Source organism: Macrobrachium rosenbergii, chromosome 51 (genome assembly GCF_040412425.1).
Source record: "Macrobrachium rosenbergii isolate ZJJX-2024 chromosome 51, ASM4041242v1, whole genome shotgun sequence".
Taxonomy (NCBI): Eukaryota; Metazoa; Arthropoda; class Malacostraca; order Decapoda; family Palaemonidae; genus Macrobrachium; species Macrobrachium rosenbergii.
In genome coordinates this window covers 19,948,388-19,970,887 of record NC_089791.1, presented here as the reverse complement: position 1 = coordinate 19,970,887, position 22,500 = coordinate 19,948,388, and the positions used below count along the sequence as shown (strand labels likewise).

Genomic DNA, 22,500 nt, shown 5'->3' with positions numbered 1-22,500 from the left:
TTCCCTTTATAATACTAAAGACTATCTTTAGGTTTTAAAGATGTGGGTTCACCTGTGTTCGCTAACCACATGTTGCGTTATCCTAATGACATGTGTTGGCAAACGAAGGACTGTTCAGATTCTTTGCATTCTTTTTGCCTTCATTGAATTGCAGAAACCGAAACACTGGTTCAAACCACCCCGTGGGGCAAGTCGTTCTAAAGCCAGGTGAAGTTTCTGCTGTATTAGCCATGACTGATGTGTGCGGTTGCCTTAACTAAGCTAAACAAGTCTAAAACAACCCATTTTTAGGTCGAGCATCTTGTTCCCCCGAAGGGGGTTAGTGCCATCAGTGCGCCTCATGCGGTGCACTGTAGGCATTACTTAAGGTTCTTTGCAGCGTGCCTTCGGCCCCTAGCTGCAACTCCTTTCGTTTCTTTTACTGTACCTCCTTTCATATTCTCTTTCTTCCATCTTACTTTCCACCCTCCCCTAACAATTGATTCTTAGTACAACTGCGAGGTTTTCCGCTTATTACACCTTTCAAACCTTTTACTGTCAATTTCAGTTTCAGCGCTGAGTGACATAGTGCTTGTCCTTTGGCCTAAATTCTATATTCAATCAGTCAACATGTTGCTCAAATGGAATGCATCTTTGGTGAATTATGTCTTCATCTAATTTTACAGTAAGTGTTACCTTTAGCATATTCCATTCACCTATACAGAATGATTCGTCATACAGTTAATTCACATTAACTTTTCGTTCTTCAGCGTAAAGAATTGCAACTGACCCAAGTTGCTAGCATGACTCACCTGAGCATTAAGGGTTAACCTTGGTCTGCTTGACAGGCAAGTTACACCATACAATCCCCTGTACAGATGCTCAGCATTTGAGCAGAGCACATGAGGTGAAGGCATGCCTGAGGAGAAGTACTTCTGTTTTCAAGGGACCGTTGACGTATTGGCTGATTATGAAACTGCTTTTAATTTTTCAAGGGACAAGGGATATGATACATTTAGATAGTGAGACGGTCCAGGAGCTAATTGGACATCTTTCTTACTCACTCTGATTAGTTCTCCTGGACATTGAAGGCCTAAAGATTCCCTCTGTATGTGACCTTCATTTCTTTGCACTGAGCTGCCTTTGCAGAGAAAGTCAAAATTTAAACGAATTTCCGAAAGCCCGAGGATTCTTATATATTATGTGGTTATCCTAAAGGTGCTTCGTCTGGGATTCAAGATATTGCCTATAGTGCAGCTCAAGTCCAGTGACTTTTAATCTCTCTGTACCATCTTCACATTGCCATTCATCGTATAACGAAAAGGCTACTTACCATTGCCCGTAGGGTGTAGTGATGTCAGTGCACCTCACATGGTGCACTGTAGGCATTACTGAAGGGTCTTTGCGGCGTTCCTTCGGCTCCTAGCTGCAACCTCTTTCATTCCTTTTACTGTACCTCCGTTCATATTCTTTCTACCATTGACTTTCCACCCTCTGTAACGATTGTTCAATGGTGCAACTGCGATGTTTTTTCTCTTGTCACACCTTACAAAACTTCTTACTGTCAGTTTCCTTTCAGCGTTCAATGACCTCATAGGTCCCAGCGCTTGGCGTTTGGCCTAAATTCTATATTTTATTGTATTCTATTTACTATTTCTCATAGCTTACAAAGTAGAGCCTGTCTTTTCGCAGACAGTTTCAAAACGATTAGACAACAGGAGCTTGTTACGATAAGGTAAATCTTCCTCTTTCTCCAGGAAGCCTGCATTTGCTAAATTTATCAAGTTGTCTTAAAGACCTTTCAGGATGTTAGGTTTCCTAATACACTGTTATAATTTAGTTAAATAGCTAAATAATATAATTCATATTGATGCTTCATGCTTTTGTTGCCTCTCGTATGCCAGATGTAAGATTCTGTTACGCAAATTTCCTCTGTATAGGTTTGGCCTTGTCTCTAATCTCGGTTTATGCTTCTCTTAAAAATTTGTTTCTTTATGTCAGATTGCTTCATAATGTGGTTTACAAAAGTAGTGACATTTAGGTTAAAAGTTTCTTGGTCAAGATTTTGCTACCCCCTTCTTTAACTTATTTTCTTATTTATCTCATTTTTTGCGCTATACAAGAGACATTTTATAAGTTAACCTATCGGGTATTTTACTGATGACCACCTTAAACACATCCCTTGCCCTCACTCATAAGTTGACGCTTGGACAGAAAACATTTCACTTGATTCACCTGATTACTTGATTACTGTCTATCTGTCTAATAACTCACCATGTTTTTCGTGTAAATTTTGGAATTAGGAAGATTGCCTATGAGTCCTTCAAAATTTTTGATATAAGTGTATGGTATTATCGTCGACCTTAGCCTCCTTGTTCTAAGATAGTTGTACACCTTATGTCATATATATATATATATATTATATATATAATATGTACATTATATATATATATATATATATATATATATATATATATATATATATATATATATATATATATATATATATATATGTAACGACCCGAGTGGGCCGTTATGCAGGTTCTTTAACATACTCAGGACGGGGCTGTCATGACTGACGGCAGATGCAACAAACAAAGGAGGGGAAAACAACAAAAACAATAAAATGAGCTTAAAATTAATTTATTTACAATATTTACAAGTGAGTCAAGTCTGGCAAAAAGATAAAAACCATAAGTACAATAAAGGCCAAAAGGCGGCACTAAACAAAATAAAGTTAAACAATTAACTTTATAAACCAAAAGTAGCTTTAAACAAAAGGCAAAAATAAACAACAGCAGGCAGAAAAAAAAAAAAAACAAACATACGTCCTCCATCGGGGCACCAAGACAGCCCTCAGCTGTGCAACAGGGACAAAAACCCACCAACCAGAAAACCCCGATGGAGACGTCAGGACAGCCTCACGCTGTCATCAAAGATGAGCAGCTCAAGGTCACACGACTTTGCTCATGGTCGCACTCCACCTCTACGTCGTGCTCCACTTCGTAGGCGTGCTCCAATTTGCTGCTCAAAAATTTCCAACGTCGACTCAAAAAACTTATTGCTGCCACTTACTCTCTGCCCTACCAGACCCGACTGACGAAAGAAAAACGGCAGCTCACTGACGAAAACATCAAAACAAAAAAAAAAAACTTGAAGGTAAGGAGGCAGCAATCCACAAAAAGGAACGAGCGGGAACCAGCAGTTCCCGCAAAACCATCACTAACGTGACAATATATATATATATATATATATATATATATATATATATATATATATATATATATATATATATATATATATATATATATATATATATTTATGTTTATATTTATCGTCCGGCAAGTTACCTGCCTTTTCAAGGACTTCCGCTTCTTTGCATAAAAGTGTTATGCCCATTATTGGAAACCCCTTGACTGTCTTCTTAGATTTGGCGTTTGATCGCTAGTGGTTAATGTCTTACAGAACGAGATTCCAGAGTCTGAGATGGTTTGGACTTCTGATGAGAATGGAAGAGGAAGGAGGGCGCAAAAATTTACGATATAGAAGCGATGAGAACGCAGTTCACGTCTAAAAGCCCTAAAAGGGAAAATCGAACGCTCACTCGATATTGATGATGATGGGGATGTTTGCCTCTTAATTTTCCATGAGTATTTCTGCATACATTTCCAAGGCATAGATTATTTTTACGTCAACTTATCTGCAATCTAAATGGTAGTTACCCCAAGAAGTTTAGCTGTTCTATGACTTAAATGTTCATTGCCACCTCCGTTTAAATCCTGGAATTGTTTTCTTATTAATTAATTTTTCGGGATAAATCTTATCATCTTTCCTCTCAAAATCGGGGAAGTGGCTTCTCTAGAACGAACGTCCTCCTCTTTTACTTCTGCTTTCTTTACAAAAGGTCCTGTCGCACATCACGTAAAAATAATATTTATAAGCTCCCATTCACCTTATCTAAAGAAAAAAATAAATAATTATATAAATGCGCAGGTGTCTCGGGGAGAGAACTTTACTGGAACTGGTAAATCCTTATATTGTGCTACGTAAAGCGGGGTGTATTTGAATTTATCCCATAGGTAAGGACCTTTCACGACCATGATCGGGCATGGGTCTATCAGCTTCATCCCAAAAAACAGTTGAGAATATGTATATATATATAAATATATATATATATACACTATATATATATCTACATATACATATATATACACATACATATATGTATATATATATATATATATATATATATATATATATATATATATATATATATATATATATATATATATACACACACACACTCACTCACACGCATTCTCGCAGCTCTTTCGTAGATCAACGAAAAGGTATACGAGCATTGATCGAGCGTAAATCTTTAAAACAATAAAATACGAGCGACCTCGTTTAAAGAGGTGCAACTCACCACCCAATTACATCTCACCCCCCTAATCTGCAGTAATCGAGGTAATCCCGCAATTACATTGAATTTCTTCCCTCCGGAGTGAGTCTCCCAGGGCCCGCGGTCCGTCCGAGGCAATTCTTTCCGATCCATTGAATCCGCAACAAAGACACTTCTGTTTAAATATTTGTTTTGTGTGTTTGCTCATCGGTGTGGAATCGACAGCGACTCTTACGCCATTGTGTCAACTGTAACAGAGGGCGAGGAGGAGAATGAGAGAGAGAGGGAGGGAGGGAGACAGAGAGGGAGAGAGGAAAGGAGAGAGGAACGCATAAAGAGGAATAAGGGGCATGGGGGAAGGAGTGAGAGGGGTGGACAGACGTCGATGGGAGTCATCAGATGAGAGAGAGAGAGAGAGAGAGAGAGAGAGAGAGAGGCTCATCCTTCTCAATTTAGGGATTATGTTACAACCAGTCCAACAGGAATTTTTTTTTCTAATAATTTATGTCATTTTAGTGTATGCCAAATATTACAGTCTTTCTATCACATGTAAAGAAAGACCTAGATAAGATTATTCGCCAGCAAGTTGTTTCCTTTAATATATATTGGCTCTGGAGGCAAACCGTGAGAATGATCACTCCCGGGTTCATCCTTTCGTTGTTCAAGGATGAACCTTCTGTGCAGGTCATTTCCAAATCTGCTGCTTCATATACCTGCACAGAGGGCTTATGGGCAGTTCGTTTGATATTCGCGTTTCCAAACTTTGAGATTCTTAATCATTCTTATACAAAAGTGCATATGCATTTTTTGACATGCTTATTCTCTCTATAGACAATTCAAAAATTGACTGATGAAATAATTATGGACTGGTCTACGTTTATAAAGGAAAAACGAATCGTTTCGAAGCAATATTAGCTTCAAATTAAGGTTTCTGAATGCGTCTGCGTATAAGCTTCTGTCAATCCGTAAACAATGAACAATCCTCAGATTTCATGTGTAGAGTAGGTACTATATGGTCTTTTTTTTTTTTAGTACAAAATATCAAAATGTTAACGTACTCTTAATTTTCTTTTATATTAGCAAAGTCAGTGTATTAGTAATTAGTTTATGATTAGTAAATTGTTCTGGAAATTTGATATGCAAATTTGTAAATCGTATATTATCTAATGGTCATTATACTCCTGTCACCAGTGAAGTAGCTAGAGTTCTATTCCCGGGCGAGGCGGGGGCGATTTAGGCAACTTTCATTAAATCCAGCATTTTTCCATATTTGTTTGAGCTTTAAATTCTGTAGTGTGACAATGCGTTGACTATGATGGGTTGCAGCTAAGGTCGAGAAGGGCACAGAGGCTAGCAACCTCATCCCGAAATTCAGTTGTCTAACTCAGAAGGGAGCTATGTAAGTATGAAGCCTAAGTTCCAGGCAATAAAGCAACAGTCCCATTGTGTCCTTGAGAGGATGCGTTTCACAGCTTCCCAAATATAAAGAAATTCCCACTTGAAACAGGTCTGTAACAAGTGGGATGGAAGTTAATTGTAAACTTCAGGCCACTTCAGTGCAAAAAAAAAACATACTTCCTGAAGTGATGTTAACAGCTACTTGCTCTGAAATAATTGGCATGCCACGAGAGGGACGAAGGGACGAAAATGTAGATTTTTTAAGGTGATTTAGTGCTTTTTTAAAATGGGCCCTGAATTTCGTAAGTTTCTCTTTATTATTATGATATATATATATATATATATATATATATATATATATATATATATATATATACATACATACATACATACATACATACATACATACATACATACATACATACATACATACAGTAAAATGTGCTCCCTGGTAGAAAGATAACGTAGTTTACTGCACTTAAATTCTTATTATTATCATTAAATACTTCAAATGAGAAGATAAGAAGGTAATAAAAGAAAAGAGAAAAACAAATAATGAAACCCCATCGTACATTCACTCCCTACACATTACTTAAGGAAAGCGTATTAGCGAGAGCACAAGCTTGTCGGGGGGGACAAGAGACCCCTATCTCGACACCGCCATAAATCGCCGTCGAGTTACGCGACCCACGCGAGGGCGACAGCGATCCGTGGGCGATAAACGAAACAATGACGAACGGCGGAGGGACCCCGGTGCCGTCCGGAGGAGATGCTGGAGATTATCTGAGGCCGGGGAAAGGCAAAAAGGGGACGTAAAAGTCGAGTGATGATGGAGATGCCCTCCGCGATAGGCGCTGTTAACATGCTATCAATGCGCCGAGGAAACGCATTCGGCTGTGAGTGACAGCGAGCACCTGAAACGACGTTGCGGTGCTGTTGGGTATTAGAGATTGTTGTTGTTGCTTTTTAGGAGGTTGTTGTTACTTATTATGGGATTGTTGTTACTTTTTAGGAGGTTGTCGTTACTTTATAGGAGATTGTCGTTAGTTTGTTATAGGAGATTGTTGTTACGTTTCAGGAGATTGTTGTTGCATTTTTGGAGATTGTCGATACTTTATAGGAGATTGTTGTTAGTTTTTTTATAGGAGATTGTTGTTACTTTATAGGCGATTGCTGGTACTTTTTAGGAGTTTCTTGTTACTTTGTAGGAGATTGTCGTTGCTTTATAGGAGATTGTTGTTACTGTTGTCGTTACCTTTTAGGAGATTGATGTTACTTTATAGGAAATTGTTGTTACTTTTCAGGAGACTGTCGTTACTTTTCAGGAGACTGTTACTTTTTAGGAGATTGTTGTTACTTTTTTGGAGATTGCTGTTACTTTTTAAGAGATTGTCGTACCTTTTTAGGAGATTGTTGTTACTTTTTTAGGACTGTTGTTACATTTTAGGAGTGCCGTTACTTTTAAGGAGATTGTTGTTACTATTTAGGAGATTGCCGTGAGTTTATAGGAGATTGTTGTTACTTTTTAGGAGAGTGTTACTTTCTAGGAGTGCCGTTGCTTTTTAGGAGATTGTTGTTACTATTTAGGAGATTGTTGTTACTTTATAGGAGATTGTTGTTACCTTATAAGAGATTGTCGTTACTTTATAAGAGATTGTTGTTACTTTTCAGGAGATTGTTGTTACTTTTTATGTTTTTCATATCAAAAATTGTAATGTGTGTTGATGTTTTCTGGAGATTATCGCCATGTTTATCTTATTTGGAAAATACGTTACGAGTTTTATTATTTTTGGAAGTTTGCGTAATTCTATACGTTTTTATGATCTAGAAGTCGAACTATAAATCTACAAACACAGACAAGAGTGAATGATAGTAAGCTCTTAGTCTAGAGATGGGGATTTTCATTAGAAGAATGTGTTATTTATTACATCTAAAATCAAAGTTTACTCCGGATAAGTCAAGAGAGTGTTTATTACCCAGTAAAAAAATAAATTTGTAAAAATGGAAACTTACAGTTTGAATAATTTTGTAATATCTGTGGTTATTTGTTACACATTGACTGTGAAGACATTCTGCTCTGAATCTGATTCCACCACAAATTGTTCATTATCATGCTATGAGGGGTAGTACCATCAGTGCACCTCATGCGGTGCACTGTAGGCATTACTTAAGGTTCCTTGCAGTGTCCCGTCGGCCCCTACCTGCAAACCTCTTTCATTCCTTTTACTGTACCTCCGTTCATATTCTCTTACTTCCAAATTTCCTTTCCACTCTCTTAACAACTGATTTACAGCTCAACTGGGAGGTTTTCCTCCTTTTACACCTTTCAAACCTTTTTACTGTCAATATCCGTTTTCAGCGCTGAGTAACCTCATAGGTCCCAGCGCTTGGCCTTTGGCCTAAATTCTATATTCGATTCTTACATAGGCCCTCATGCTCTGGACTTTTGCGTTTTACTTGAACGTCCAAAAATATGAAGTAGGAAGAAATACAATCGGAGGAATATTGTGGGCCATACAGAACTTACAAAATACAAGTCTGATGAAACATGGCATTAGAATTCTGATGCATAGGATTTTTTATATTGCTTCTTTTCGCCGTAAAAAAGTGCCTGCCTTCAGTTACAAAAGATCAAAGGATAGACCCACACAAGACGGTAGTTTTTCATTGGTAGCTTACACGAGCTGCTGATGAGTCTTTCAGGACCCGTGGAGGGATTTTGGACCGGAAACTGATCTGATTTATGAACCCATTCCGCCACTTTATCATCAGTGAACTTCTCCATAATCAGCTTATGGTGAAGATCTTTGTCTCCGTTCGTTTTATCATTGTGCTTTATTCTTTTTTATAATTACGCTTCGCTAGATGTTCAGTAACTGACAGGAAGCACTCAGGGTCCCTAGATTATTTGATCCAAATTATTATAAAGTGATCTACTTTGAAGATTATAGGGTCACAAAAAGGGCATAACTTGTCAAAACCAGAAAACGGATGTCATAGAGAATATGGTTTAAAACAAAATATTACCAGTATTCAGTTAGTTCTGCTTTGCCAAGGTTTTGGAGACACTATATGAAACCGAAAATGACGCTGTTTGTGCCGCTTAACGACGCACATATACGCTTTGTGCTTGGGGAAAAAAAAAGGCAAGTGAAAAATGGGCCGAAGCAATCGAGTTTTCTATACAGCCACTACAGCGTATAATCAAGGCCACCGAAAATAGACCTGTATTTCGGTGGTCTCGGTATAATTCTGTATGAGCCGCGGCCCATGAAACTTTAACCACCGCCCTGTGATGGCATATCCTATATAGTTTCCAGAAGCACGATTATGGCTAACTTTAACCTTAAATAAAAATAAAAACTACTGAGGCTAGATGGCTGCAATTTGGTATGTTTGATGGATGGGGGTGTGGGTGATCAACATACCAATGTGCAGCCTTCTAGCCTCAGTAGTTTTTAAGATCTGAGGGATGGACAGAAAAAGTGCGGACGGACAGACAAAGCCGGCACAATAGTTTTCTTTTATAGAAAACTAAAAAGCTGTAAAAATCTAAAAGTGCCTTTGCCTTGTATATGTGAAGTCCATATTCCACGGGATTTAAATGAATATTTCAAATTGTTGTTGCCTTCACGAACCTGCAAACAATCTGAATATTCTCTGGCATGGGGAAGCTTACTAACCGCCATGGACGTAAAAGAGATATCTAGTATTTATTACTCATATTACATAAACCAAACCAAGAGAGACCCAAGGAAAGGAAGATGACGAACTTCAAGGCTGGTGTATTAAGGAGAAAAAGGAACACACAAGAAAAGAACTAAACTGACAGAGAGCTGAGCAAAGTAATGGGTAACATTTCTGCAAATCTGCCCAGCACTAGCAATTACTTGCAGTAAGAAATCCTTCACCCAGTCAGCTCGTCAGCAGATGGTATATGAAAGTCACCCGAAGACCTCAAATTGGGCATCGCCAAATCTCACAAGTGAAAGTGCCCGGCACCTGGCATTAGATACCAAGTTAGTGCTGTGAAAACTGGTATTAAAGTCATCATTCACAGCACTGTAAGCACGGTGGAGTTCATCTGGCGAGACCGAGATCACTTAATGGTTTGTCTTTGACACTGTGTTGATTGAAAGGGAATGCACGTCATATTGCCTTAGAGAATTGTGAAACCCTTGGTTCTTGTTTTAACTCTTGTTATTAATACGATTTTTCTTGTCGCGTCGAAAGTATATTGATTGCATTTTGGGGAATGTGATCCGTTCCAGATGTACTTTATCCTTACAGGGAAGCTGAGGACAATAACGTAATTTTCTTTGCCAGGTAGACATCTGTAGTCCAATTGTATTTGTACCGTCTCGTATCTATATAATGTATTTTATATGGCCATTAGTTGAAATAAAGTATGTTATTATTATTATTATTATTATTATTATTATTAGAATGAAGTAGATCCTCTCTTAAGCTTGTCCCCGTAGGGGGATAGCGCCGTCAGTGCACCTCATGCGGTGCACTGTAGGCATTGCTTACGGTTCTTTGCAGCGTGCCTTCGGCCCCTAGCTGCAACCCCTTCCGTTCCTTTTACTGTACCTCCTTTCATGTTCTCTGTCTTCCATCTTACTCTCTACACCTCCCCTAACAATTGATTCATAGCGCAACTGCGAGGTTTTCCTCCTGTTACACCTTTCAAACCTTTCACTGTCAATTTCCATTTCAGTGCTGAATGACCTCGTAGGTCCCATGCCTTTGGCCTAAATTCTGTATTCAATTCAATTCAACTCTTAAGCATGTCCTGTTGTAAAGGATGTCTGCAATGTGCGAATTAATCTTATATTGAGTCTTCCCAATTTTTCTTGACTCGCTTCTTTTCCACGAAATATAAACATTGACCAGTTGTTGACTAATATTAACCTGGAAGAGAAGCTAGTCTTAAGAAAAAGAAAAATAGAGAATACTCAATTTAAGATTAATTAGCAGAATTTAGCCATCCTTTTTAACAAGATATTATTATTATTATTATTATTATTATTATTATTATTATTATTATTATTATTATTATTATTATTCACCAGGCCGTTGAATCGGAAATGCTTTGTTGACTCGTCTGTAGAGATTACGCCTGACTGAACTTGCAGACCAGACGATCGCCAGCAAAATGAAATTATTATTTTTCTGAATTCTTAGTTCTGTCTATTTTATAGACTTCTCGTCAATTGCAACGCTAGTTGATAATATCGGATCAGTCAATCATTTACGCAGCCAATTCCATATCCGTATGACTTTCTGAGAAAGTCATGCGGTTTTCTTAATTTATGTTTATAATAATAATAATAATAATAATAATAATAATAATAATAATAATAATAATAATATTTCTGGGGACGACTGGAGCGCGACTTGGATATTTCGTGTTAATCCGAGCGTGGGAAAATCCCCAGGAACTAGTCGATGTTACTTTTGTGGGATGGGAGATGTTGCTTTTCGTTCGGTGGGAGATGTTACTTTTGTTCGATGGGAGATGTTACTTTTGCACGATGGGGACGTTACTTTTGTAAGATGGGAGATGTTACTTTTCTTACGACGGGAGACGTTACTTTCGTGCGATGAGAGATGTTACTCTCTTACGACGGGAGATGTTACTTTTGTACGTTGGGAGATGTTACTTTTGTGCGATGAGAGATGTTACTCTCTTACGACGGGAGATGTTACTTTTGTGCGATGAGAGATGTTACTCTCTTACGACAGGAGATGTTACTTTTGTACGATGGGAGATGTTACTTTTCGTACGATGGGAAGAGGAAGTGGACATGAATGTGGGTATTTCAACCATACTCCTTATATAAATATAAACTGTATAAAGGGAATCGTAGTATTTAGAATGATGTAAATAAAACACAAACGGAACTGAATAATGAAAAATACGGACGATTATGACTTAATAATAACTGTGGGAAGAAAGATTTAAAACTTCAATTGAAAGAAAAGCAATTGGCTGTTATTCATTGCTAATATTTGATAGCGCACAGTAGTTGCGGTAAAATAGCTTTCACGTTCTTTATGAAAGTAGCTTGTGTTTTTATAGTAGATGGCGTTCTTTTTTTTTTTTTAATACTTCGGTGTTTTAACAAAGGGCTATGAGTTTGCCAACGACTGGGTTTTTAGCTTCGTAATATAAAACGTTAGGCCCTTTAAATTTATTTCGATGCAGTTAGGCGTTATATAAATGTAGGCTATATATATATATATATATATATATATATATATATATATATATATATATATATATATATATATATATATATATATATATATTTTTATATGGTTTTTCTATGTAAACATTACTTTATGGAGTGAGCTTTATTTTATAAATGTTGTGGCGCGTGAGCCTAATTCATCAGTTCTTTGATGAATTTCTTTGATGGCAATTCAGTCATTTACTGGATTAGTTATTGCTACCAGAAACAAACTAAGAGAGAGAGAGAGAGAGAGAGAGAGAGAGAGAGAGAGAGAGAGAGAGAGAGCATCCACCAGTGCCATTGAATTACCAAGCATTTCGCTTATGTGCTGTCATTACCGTTTCATCAAATCTCTAATAAATGTCAAAGTCCTGTTTTAAAATGACCTGACCAAATCTCCAATAAATGTCCTGTTTTAAAACAGACCTTCATCTCAATGCTTTATAAATCATAACGGGAATGCGAAAGGAAATTTCGAGGGAAGGTGAAACTAGATTTTACGTTGTCCAGCCGATAATTTCCAAGAATGGATCTTTCTCCTTGTGATGTAGCAACTGCGGCATTTTAATTTGGAGAGGGGTTTCTGTGTTCCCTTCCGTAATCCTTGAAGAAAAGACGGCGATGATCCGTAAATCCTTTCGGCATTTCCTTCTTCAGTCGCAGAAGAATTTAGAAATTACCCAGAACATTAATTTGAATATTCAAAAAACTCCTTCGCCAGGATGTCCGCAAAGGGTCTCCTCCTCCCCCCCTCATGAATATTTCGTGGAGGGGCGACAATTTATGCTCGACTCCTCCGTCTTTATCTCTGAAGAATTGCTGTTTATTATGTCACATGGCCTTTTAAAAGAGTAGGAGGAAAGCCATTGTTTGACATGAGCCCCACTGAAGTGTTGGTTCGAAGCGCCACTCGGTTCGTTAATTTCTTTGTTTGTGGTTCTATGAGTAAAACTAACTCTGCCAGAAAGGTCTCGTTGGTCGGATGGGAAGGTGGGCGGGGCCATGTGATGGGGCGGCTACTTTATGGTTGGCGGCGGCCAATCAGGCGTCGGCATGAGTCGCGCAATTCAACTTTGGCCGGGTGTAAAGTTCGCTATTTGCCGCCAAGCCTAATTGATTAGAAATGCTTGTTCTGGGGATGTTTTAATGTTATGATACATCGCCAGAGTGTATCTAATTCGGAAAAAGTATGGGTTATGCCTCGTTATCCGGCCCCATTAAGAAGGAGATGAACGCCATTGGTGAATGTGCAGGAGATTCCAGAAGGTGACAGCGATTATAAAGATGTCACCCTTTGGCGGGAAACATCTCACCTCGTTACCACCGGTGTGCAAGGGGGGATTCCGTGCGCTAATTTACTCGTTTTAACGATCGTTTATCCACTCCAAAATGGCATGGGTGGCTGATTTTGCTGTTTCGAGGACATCGCCTAGACAGCTGTTATTTCCTAAGCTATTCCTACCGTAATGTGGCTCTGTATAATGTGTAGGCCGAGTGAGAAATGGAACCGAGTAGGGAGGGTGTAAGAGGCTTCTAGCGAATGTTGTATCAGCTGCTACCATCGGTAGGATAAATTCAGTTGATAAAAAAATGAAGTAACAGACTCCCAGAAAGATAACCGCAGCGTTAGAGAGAGAGAGAGAGAGAGAGAGAGAGAGAGAGAGAGAGAGAGAGAGAGAGAGAGAGCGAGCGAGCGAGCGAGCGCTGGAGACGAGTCGACCGCCCAAACATCGCTTCGTGTGTGAATGCGTCACCCTGTAAAGCGGCAACATCATTGAAGGGTGGCTGAGATACGGCCTGCGATTGGTCAACATTAGCATGAATGGACTATTGTAATTGGCGGATTTGTTGAACCCCCTTGTAAAATGACAATAGAAGCGGTCCCAAATACGCAAGAGAATAGACTGATCTAACGATCCAACACCCGGCCGGACCACCAATCAAAAATCTCGGGGCCTACCGACCGACGATTTTGGAGCATAATGTGCGAAAATAAACTCCCACTAAAGTAGTTGTCGGTGTAATGGTGGCGGAAAGATGCTCGCCTCGACGAGAGAGAGTGGCTACGAAACCCAACTCCAACTTAAAACGACCCACCGTTGTTTCTATTTCTATATCGAGGCTTAACGGACGATTTTGATTTCGACTGGAGCTTTTGGCCAACATTTTTTTTTTAATAAAAAAAAACTACAGATTTCTCAGGATACAGTGCTTACAGCAAACGTCCTCAGTTTGAAATTCGCGTGCCAGCGTTAACACGTCTTGACAAGTATCTCGCGCAAGATAAAACTTTTATCTTTTATATTGTATTAAAAAGGCCCACGTGTGGTGTGTTTGTGTGTGTTTTTTTTTTCTTCTTCTTCCGTTCGGTTGTCTTTGTCGTGATGTGGTGTCAATTGTGATTCTGGTCTTCTGATGTGAATCCCTTGGAAAATAGATTTGTTACAGTTTTCTGTTCCTAATTAAAATAAGTGACAGACGGTGTGTGTAAACTTACAAGGAATTACTCTCTTCACTTTAGCTTGGAATGTTCACTTTGCAATCATTGGTAAGTGAACTTGGCGGTAATATTTTATTGGAAGTTGTTTTATTTATACGTTTATGTATTGCTAAGATACCCTCCTTTAACACTAGCACGTGTCTATATATTTCAACAAACAGACGTACGCAATATATATATATATATATATATATATATATATATATATATATATATATATATATATATATATAAATATACATACACACATTATATATATATATATATATTATTTGTGTGTGTGTATGTGTGAGCATGTATATATGTGTGCGTATGTGTACACGTTCGAGTGCGTATGTGTATAATGAAATATATAAACACTTGCTAGCAGATATTCTTTAACACAAAAGTTAGACAACTAATTGTCTAGAATTAAATGAAATTTAAGGTAAATATCGTCTTGTCATAAATAAAATACGCCCACCAATAAAATAAAAATACTTCTTGAAAATCATAATTGCATAAGTTTAAATTAAAAATAATGAAGATTAAATATCACATCTTATGCAAGAGGCGTTTCCGTGAGAAGAGCTTTAAAAAGTAAGGGCCTTTTATTTATAAGAAACATTATTAAAGGTTGTTGTTATTCATTCATATATACAAAAATTCATTTCCAGATTCTTCAATGTACATGTTTTTATGCGTATGAAAATTATATGTTATTACTATTCAGTTCACATATATAAATGAATAATAAGTCGGGTAGAACTGACACCAGCATGGCAGTTCCCTGCTGCTAGCTGAATAAATTTAAATGTAATGTATAGGTTATATGCAAAAATACATTATATGTATATATAGATATATTTATGTATATATGTTTGCACAAATACACATATATATACACAAATACGCACGCACACATATATACAGTATATATACATATGTATATATGTATATGTATATACATTATATGTACAATATATATAGACATTTATGTATATATATTTATGCAAAAATACACACATGTATACACAAATACGCACACACACATATATATATTAAATGAACGTTTGTTTATATAGCCTATAATTATATTTGGGTTACGGTTATTAATAACTTACTCTGATATATGGTGTGCATATGTATTATTATTATTTCCTCTGCGAAATCTGTTATATTTTCGGTTCCATGTGTAATTACGCCTGTCTGTTTCCTTGATTACATACAAACTATGTGAAAACGTTCACTGGGTGACTTTTCCTTTTGTAATAACTTGTGGAAGAACTTATACAGAGGTTAAAGGGCAAAGGTTATTTTCACACATTTTCGGAGGTTTCAATAGCCTTTTAGGTGGCCACATACGTTTTCTTATTTTTCGGATTGTTTAATTATTATTGCAACTCTAAAAAAATAAATTTTACTTTTGACCTTCAAGGGTCAAAGGTCCATATAGGTTCAAAGGTCAAGGTAACACAACAACTTAATAAATTGGTATGTAACATCTTGTAACATAAGTTTGGTAAGCGTAACGTGATATTTTATTTCCAGTACAGTGGCTGGGGATGTGTTGGGGCCTTAACTAAGATGGGGACCTTTGCATTATTATTATTATTATTATTATTATTATTATTATTATTATTATTATTACCGTTCTCATAATCGTTGTCAGGCTGGATGTTATCACATTGTATATGCTGCAATGATATCGTATCAGCTGCCGTAAATACTGGTCGTGTCAAAATTTGCTAGCCAAATGTGGAGAGTCATGTTTTATTTACATTCAGTTTTCATCCTTGTTTTATAAAATTGTTAATCTTTGCCTTACTTTTTATTGTTATTTGTTGCATTATCTTTTGGTTTATGTTCTCGTATTTATATCGTAAAGTGTTATAGCACCATTACTTTATTAGTACTATGCGCTTTTTAACTGCGATTTGGTTATTGACTAAATTATGATTGTTTGTTTGTTTGTATTGATTTCACTATGTGCCGATTCATATATTGGTTTTTAATTTCTCCTCAATTCATCTTTTGCGTACGTGCGTCCGCATAGTAACATATAAATATATCAGTCCCGGTAGCCTACGTATGTAAGCTATAGTTCGTACTGCAACTGCACTCGTGCATGGGGCATCACGTCACTGTGCTACACTTAATACATAAAAAAATAATACTTCATTGTGTAATAATACTTGATTGCTTACGATGGTATTGAGGTCTCCAAGTAACTCGTTCATATCACTGGAAATTTTCTTTTTATTTTTCCTTTGTGTTCAGAAATATATAAAATTAAAATCTCAGGGGATTAAACGTTACACCCATTAACAGCTAACTAAAGATTCGCAAGTTATGAAATGGCCAGGTATTTCAACCAGACTGAAACTTTTGTCTCATAGAAATTCTTCAGTCAGGAGGACTGATGGAAACTAAACAAAACAAGTTAAAAATTCGCCGAAGTTTCTTCGGTGGAATCGAGCTTTCTGTACAGCGTATAATGCTTTATGAAACTCTCAGCCACGGCCCATGAAACTCTCAGTCGCGGCCCATGAAAATCTCAGCCGCGGCCCATGAAACTTTCAACCGCAGCCCGGTGGTGGCCTGTGTTTTTGCGCCTACAGCGGTGCCAGACGCATGATCATGACTGACTTTAACCTAGAATAAAATCAAAACTACTCAGGCTAGAGGTCTGCAATTTGGTATGTTTGATGATTAAGAGGGTGGATGATCAACATACCAATTTGCCAGCCCTCTAACCTCAGAAGTTTTTAAGATCTGAGCGCGGACGGACAGACAAAAAGCCATCGCAATAGTTTTCTGTGAATTCTTTCACAGAAAACTAATAAGATGGAGAAAAGCATGTATTTTCGTTTTCAATTCTTTTATTTTTGCTAACGAATGATGTACCACTTAATAGTTTTAATTATATGGATGACAAAAATAATTTTTTTTCTAAATTTGACTTGTAAATAACGAAATCGCATCCTCTGGATAGAATATGGGGTCATTCAATCAATCATGTGTTGGTACATGCTTATGTTTTCTAAAGAAAATGGAATAAATTTTTTTTTCAGTTTTAGTGAACTCCATTTTCCTTGTAGCATCTGTTTCATGTTACCATTTTTATTTAGCTTATCAAGTGTCGTAACATCATCATCATCATCATTATTATTATTATTATTATTATTATTTATTATTATTATTATTATTATTATTATTATTATTATTATAAATACGACTGGTGAAACGCACACAAGAAAATAATAAAAAATGCATAACGCATTGACAACTAAGTCAATTCACGTACGTTTTTAAGTGTTTAGTAATTACAGAGGAAGAAAGATAAAACATTGCAAATAATAATTTCGCTATATATAAAATAGTCTTACAATCTAAACCTTAAATTAAATAAGAGAGATAAAATAGAATGAAAATAGATGAAAATATGAATCAATTATTGAATTGAATTGAATATAGAATTTAGGCCAAAGGCCAACCACTGGGGCCTATGAGGTCATTCAGCGCTGAAAGGGAAATTGAGAGTAAAAGGTTTGAAAGGTGTAATAGGAGGAAAACCTCGCAGTTGCACTATGAATCAATTGTTAGGAGAGGATGGAAATTAAGATGGAAGAAAGAGAATATGAAAGGAGGTACAGTAAGAGGAACGAAAGGGGTTGCAGCTAGGGGCCGAAGGCACGCTGCAAAAAATCTTAATAAAAAAAATAAAAGAATTCCAGCAGTTAATCAAACCATGAGAAACCTGTTGCAGGATTCAGTTCTAAGGGAAAAAGAAAGTTTAAATAAAAAAAAAGTTGCTAATGAACTTGAAAGACCACAGTATCAGAAATGAAAAGAAAGCGGCGATTGACCTAACAAGACAACAATTTCAGAAAGGGCAAAAGTAGCAGATGAAATAGAAAAGACAACAGTACCAGATATAAAAAAAAATGGCGAATTGATTAAAAGCACGACAGTAACAGAAATAAAAAAGTAGCAAATAGACTTAAAAGACTACAGTACCAGAAATACAGAAATGGCGAATGGATTAATAACACTACGGTACCAGAAATAATAGACTTAAAAGACTACGATGCTAGAAATACAAAAGTAGCAAATAGGACTAAAAAGATTTCAATACCAGAAAAAAGCAGCAAATAGGATAAAAGACTATAGCACCAGAAATAAAAAAGTATCGAATGGACTAAAAAGACTACAGTACCAGAAATAAAAAAGTAGCAGATAGACTAAAATGGCTACAGTACCAGAAATAAAAGTAATAAATGTACCAAAAAGACTACTGCACCAGAAATGAAAATGTAGCGAATAGATTTAAAAGACTACAGTACCAGGAATTAAAAAGAGGCTAAAAAGACTACAGTATCAGGAATAAAAAAAGCAGCAAATACGTTATAAAGACTACAATACCAGAAATAAAAAAGTAACAAATGAACAAAAAAAAAAGACTACAGTACCAGAAGTAAAAAAGTAGCGAATAGACTTGAGAGACTACAGTACCAGAAATTTAAAAAAAAGCAGGTGGACTAAACAGACAGCTGTACTAGGAATAAAAGAAAATTTTTGTTAATGGACTAAAAAGACCATAGTACCAGAAAAAGTAGCAAACAGACTAAAGAAGACTACAGTAACAGAAATGGAAAAGAGCAAATGAGCTTAAAAGACTACAGTACCAGAAATGAAAAAAATTAGCAAATAGACTTAAAAGACTACAGTTCCAGAAACAGAAAAGTAGCAAATGAACTAAAAAGACTACATTACAAGAAAAAAGATGCAGAATAAAAGTAATATACCAAATGAACTTAAAAGACTACAGAAGCAGAAAAAAGTAGAAATTATGACTTAAAAGACTACATTACCAGAAATGAAAAAAAGTAATGAACGACCTAAAAAGACTTACATTACCAGAATCAAGAACAAATGGAGTAAAAAGACTACGGAACATAAAAAAGTAGCAAACAGACAAAAAGACTACAGTACCAGGAAAAAAGTAGCAAACGACCTAAAAAAGTAGCGAACAGATTAAAAAAAGACTACAGTACCAGAAATAAAAAAAAAAGAAGTAGCGAACGACCTAAAAAGACTACAGTACGAGAGCCCCTTCATCATCAGCCTCCCAGCAACCCCCTCTCCCGAATAACGCCAGCAAATTGTCAGTTGGAATCGAAATTGTCATCATCATTTCGGTGGTCCGTCATACTTATCCAGTTAAGGTGCTGAGGAGAGTGAGTGATCCGTCCAGCGTTGCGTCACAGGGATCGCATTTCATAATATTTGGTTATTGCGGACTCACGGGATTCCAGGAGCACAGAGAGAGAGAGAGAGAGAGAGAGAGAGAGAGAGAGAGGAGAGAGAGAGAAATCCTTTTGAGGATGGAAGTTTTCTCTCTCTCTCTCTCTCTCTCTCTCTCTCTCTCTCTCTTCTCAAACACATACAATATAATATCCAGTACTTTAATGTGTAAAAGTCTTTAAGCAGGCAAACGCACGCATTACACGCACATATAAATACATATATATACACATTTAAATGTAGGCTATATATATATATATATATATATATATATATATATATATATATATATATATATATATATATATATATATATATATATATATATATATATATATATACACATATATACTGTATGTGACTGTGAAATATTTTCTGTTAAAACAGAATGCCGTCTAATAAAAGGAGCCCATAAAAATGCCAGAAGGTAGAAAGTTAATGCTATATATTTCGGAGAACAGTTACTGTCTCCTCGACAGGCAAGTTGTTCTCCGAAATATATAGCATTAACTTTCTACCTTTTATGTTTATATATATATATATATATATATATATATATATATATATATATATATATATATAGATAGATAGATAGATAGATAGATAGATAGATAGATAGATATATAGAAAGAAGCATACATGTACCCATTTGTAACTGTATAAATTTTTTAGTTGGAACAGTTTAAAAGTGATAGAACAGAACTATTAAGCTGGCTGTCAGTTAGTGAGGTGGCCACTCATTTAGAAGTTGGGAAAATAATTTTCAGCGAAAAAAAAATGTGAGTCTTACTCGCCTTTTGTGTTTTTATACGAGTTCCATTCGGTGATTGTTGATAGGTCTCATTCTTTAGCTGGACGAAGAGGAGATGAAACTAAGAAAAATATTGCGGGAAAAGCACATGCCAGCCTGAGAAGCACTAGCATGACTAGAGTGTTTGTAGTGTAGGGACCTTTGGTGCAGTATTTCTGAAGGGAGAAAGGGCTGATGATGAGGTTTCCGTGTATAGGTGTTCATTAGGCCGCTTTTATATATGTACCATTGTATCCATGACACCTGGCCTTCGATCAAGTAAGGGAATTTAAGATTATATATATATATATATATATATATATATATATATATATATATATATATATATATATATATATATATATATATATATATATATATATATATATATATATTATATATATACACATATACATATATTTATATATATATATATACACGTATGTGTGTGTAGTTTTAATTAACTCATTGCTATATATATTATATATATATATGTATATATATAGAGTATATATAGCCTATATGTAAATATTTTTTTACTGCAATTTATCCAGGTTTTTAAAGGGAATATTACAGTGAACAGTTTTTTCCTTACTTTAGTTTTTTTTTCTATTTATTTGATATTTAGGACATCCGGCCCATTACAAGGTACAGAAACGAATTTTATTGCTTATGAAGTGTAGATGATTAAGAGACAGACTATAATACATTCAGAAGGATTGAACGTGTGTTATATTAGTGCTGCAACAGGTTTAAGTCTATAAAAAAAAAACCCGGAGTATAGTAAGTATCGAACACATGTATCAATGGAAAAAAGGCAAATCGGGAAACTGCTCTCTATATTTCGACAAACATCAAAATGGAATCAGTTGTCTTCAGTAAGGATCACCAGTTAGTAACGTAAGCACGTGATTCCCATCAAAAGCCACACACACACACACACACACACACACACACACACACACACACACACACACACACTTACTATCTAGTCGCCGATTGCGAAGCAAAGCCGTTTGAATAGGAATTGCTCTCTTCAGCGCTACGATGATTCCGCCTTGGCAGCAGCAGCTGTTCTCTCCTACAGAAGGCTGCTGCTGTTATTCGTTTTCCGTTCAACAGCGGTATGTCGTAAAAGCTGTCTCTTCCCCAGGGAATGGTATTCGCATCGTTTTTGATAAATGAATGCCAGGGGGAAAATAAGCGGAAAAAGTGTTGATTATTTTTAATGCGGAGATTTTTCCACCATTTTCGACAGCAGGTAGTTCTGCTTGCTGTTAAATTGTCGTGAGAGAATAATATTCGCTTCGTTTTTGATGAATGAACGCCAGAGGGAAAATAAACAGCAAAAGTGTTGATTACTTTCAAATCCGAGACTTTTTCCACCATTTTCGAAGGCAAAGGGTTTCGGCTCCTGTTAGATGAGGCGTTGAAATATTTTCAAAGTGTTGTCGGGAATTAATGCTCTTCGATTTTCCACGTGTGACGACGGGTCGTTTTATCAAAACAATTAATCATTCGCTGTTGAAGCTTAAATATTTTTGGGGCGAATTTATGGCTTGCGGGGTCCATTATTCTACATGTAACATAAGCTTATACAGTGTAAAGTGTCACTGATAAACTATATATATATATATATATATATATATATATATATATATATATATAATATGTATATATTTATTTATTTATATTTATTTATTTATATTTATATATGTATATTTATATATTTATATATATATATATATATATATATATATATATATATATATATAAATATATATATATATATAAATAAATAAATAAATAAATATATATTATTTATTAAATATATTATAAATATAATATATATATATATATATATATATATATGTGTGTGTTTTCTCTTTGTTAATATGAGATGCCT

At 36.0% G+C, this 22,500-nt stretch overlaps 1 protein-coding gene across 14 annotated transcripts in view; it reads left to right on the top strand.

Moving 5' to 3' along the window:
* The window catches only part of ci (cubitus interruptus), a 585,789-nt gene that overhangs the window by 20,664 nt on the left and 542,625 nt on the right, over positions 1-22,500 (top strand). Inside the window, exon 1 of one of the 14 annotated variants that reach the window (XM_067094907.1) lies at positions 14,496-14,566. The exons of 12 other annotated variants lie outside the window; for them this stretch is intronic. The gene's annotated coding sequence lies outside the window, so the exon portion shown is untranslated. Of the gene's footprint in view, positions 1-14,495; positions 14,567-22,500 lie in introns of those variants that run through there. One more of the 14 variants, XM_067094911.1, reaches the window with a different exon arrangement.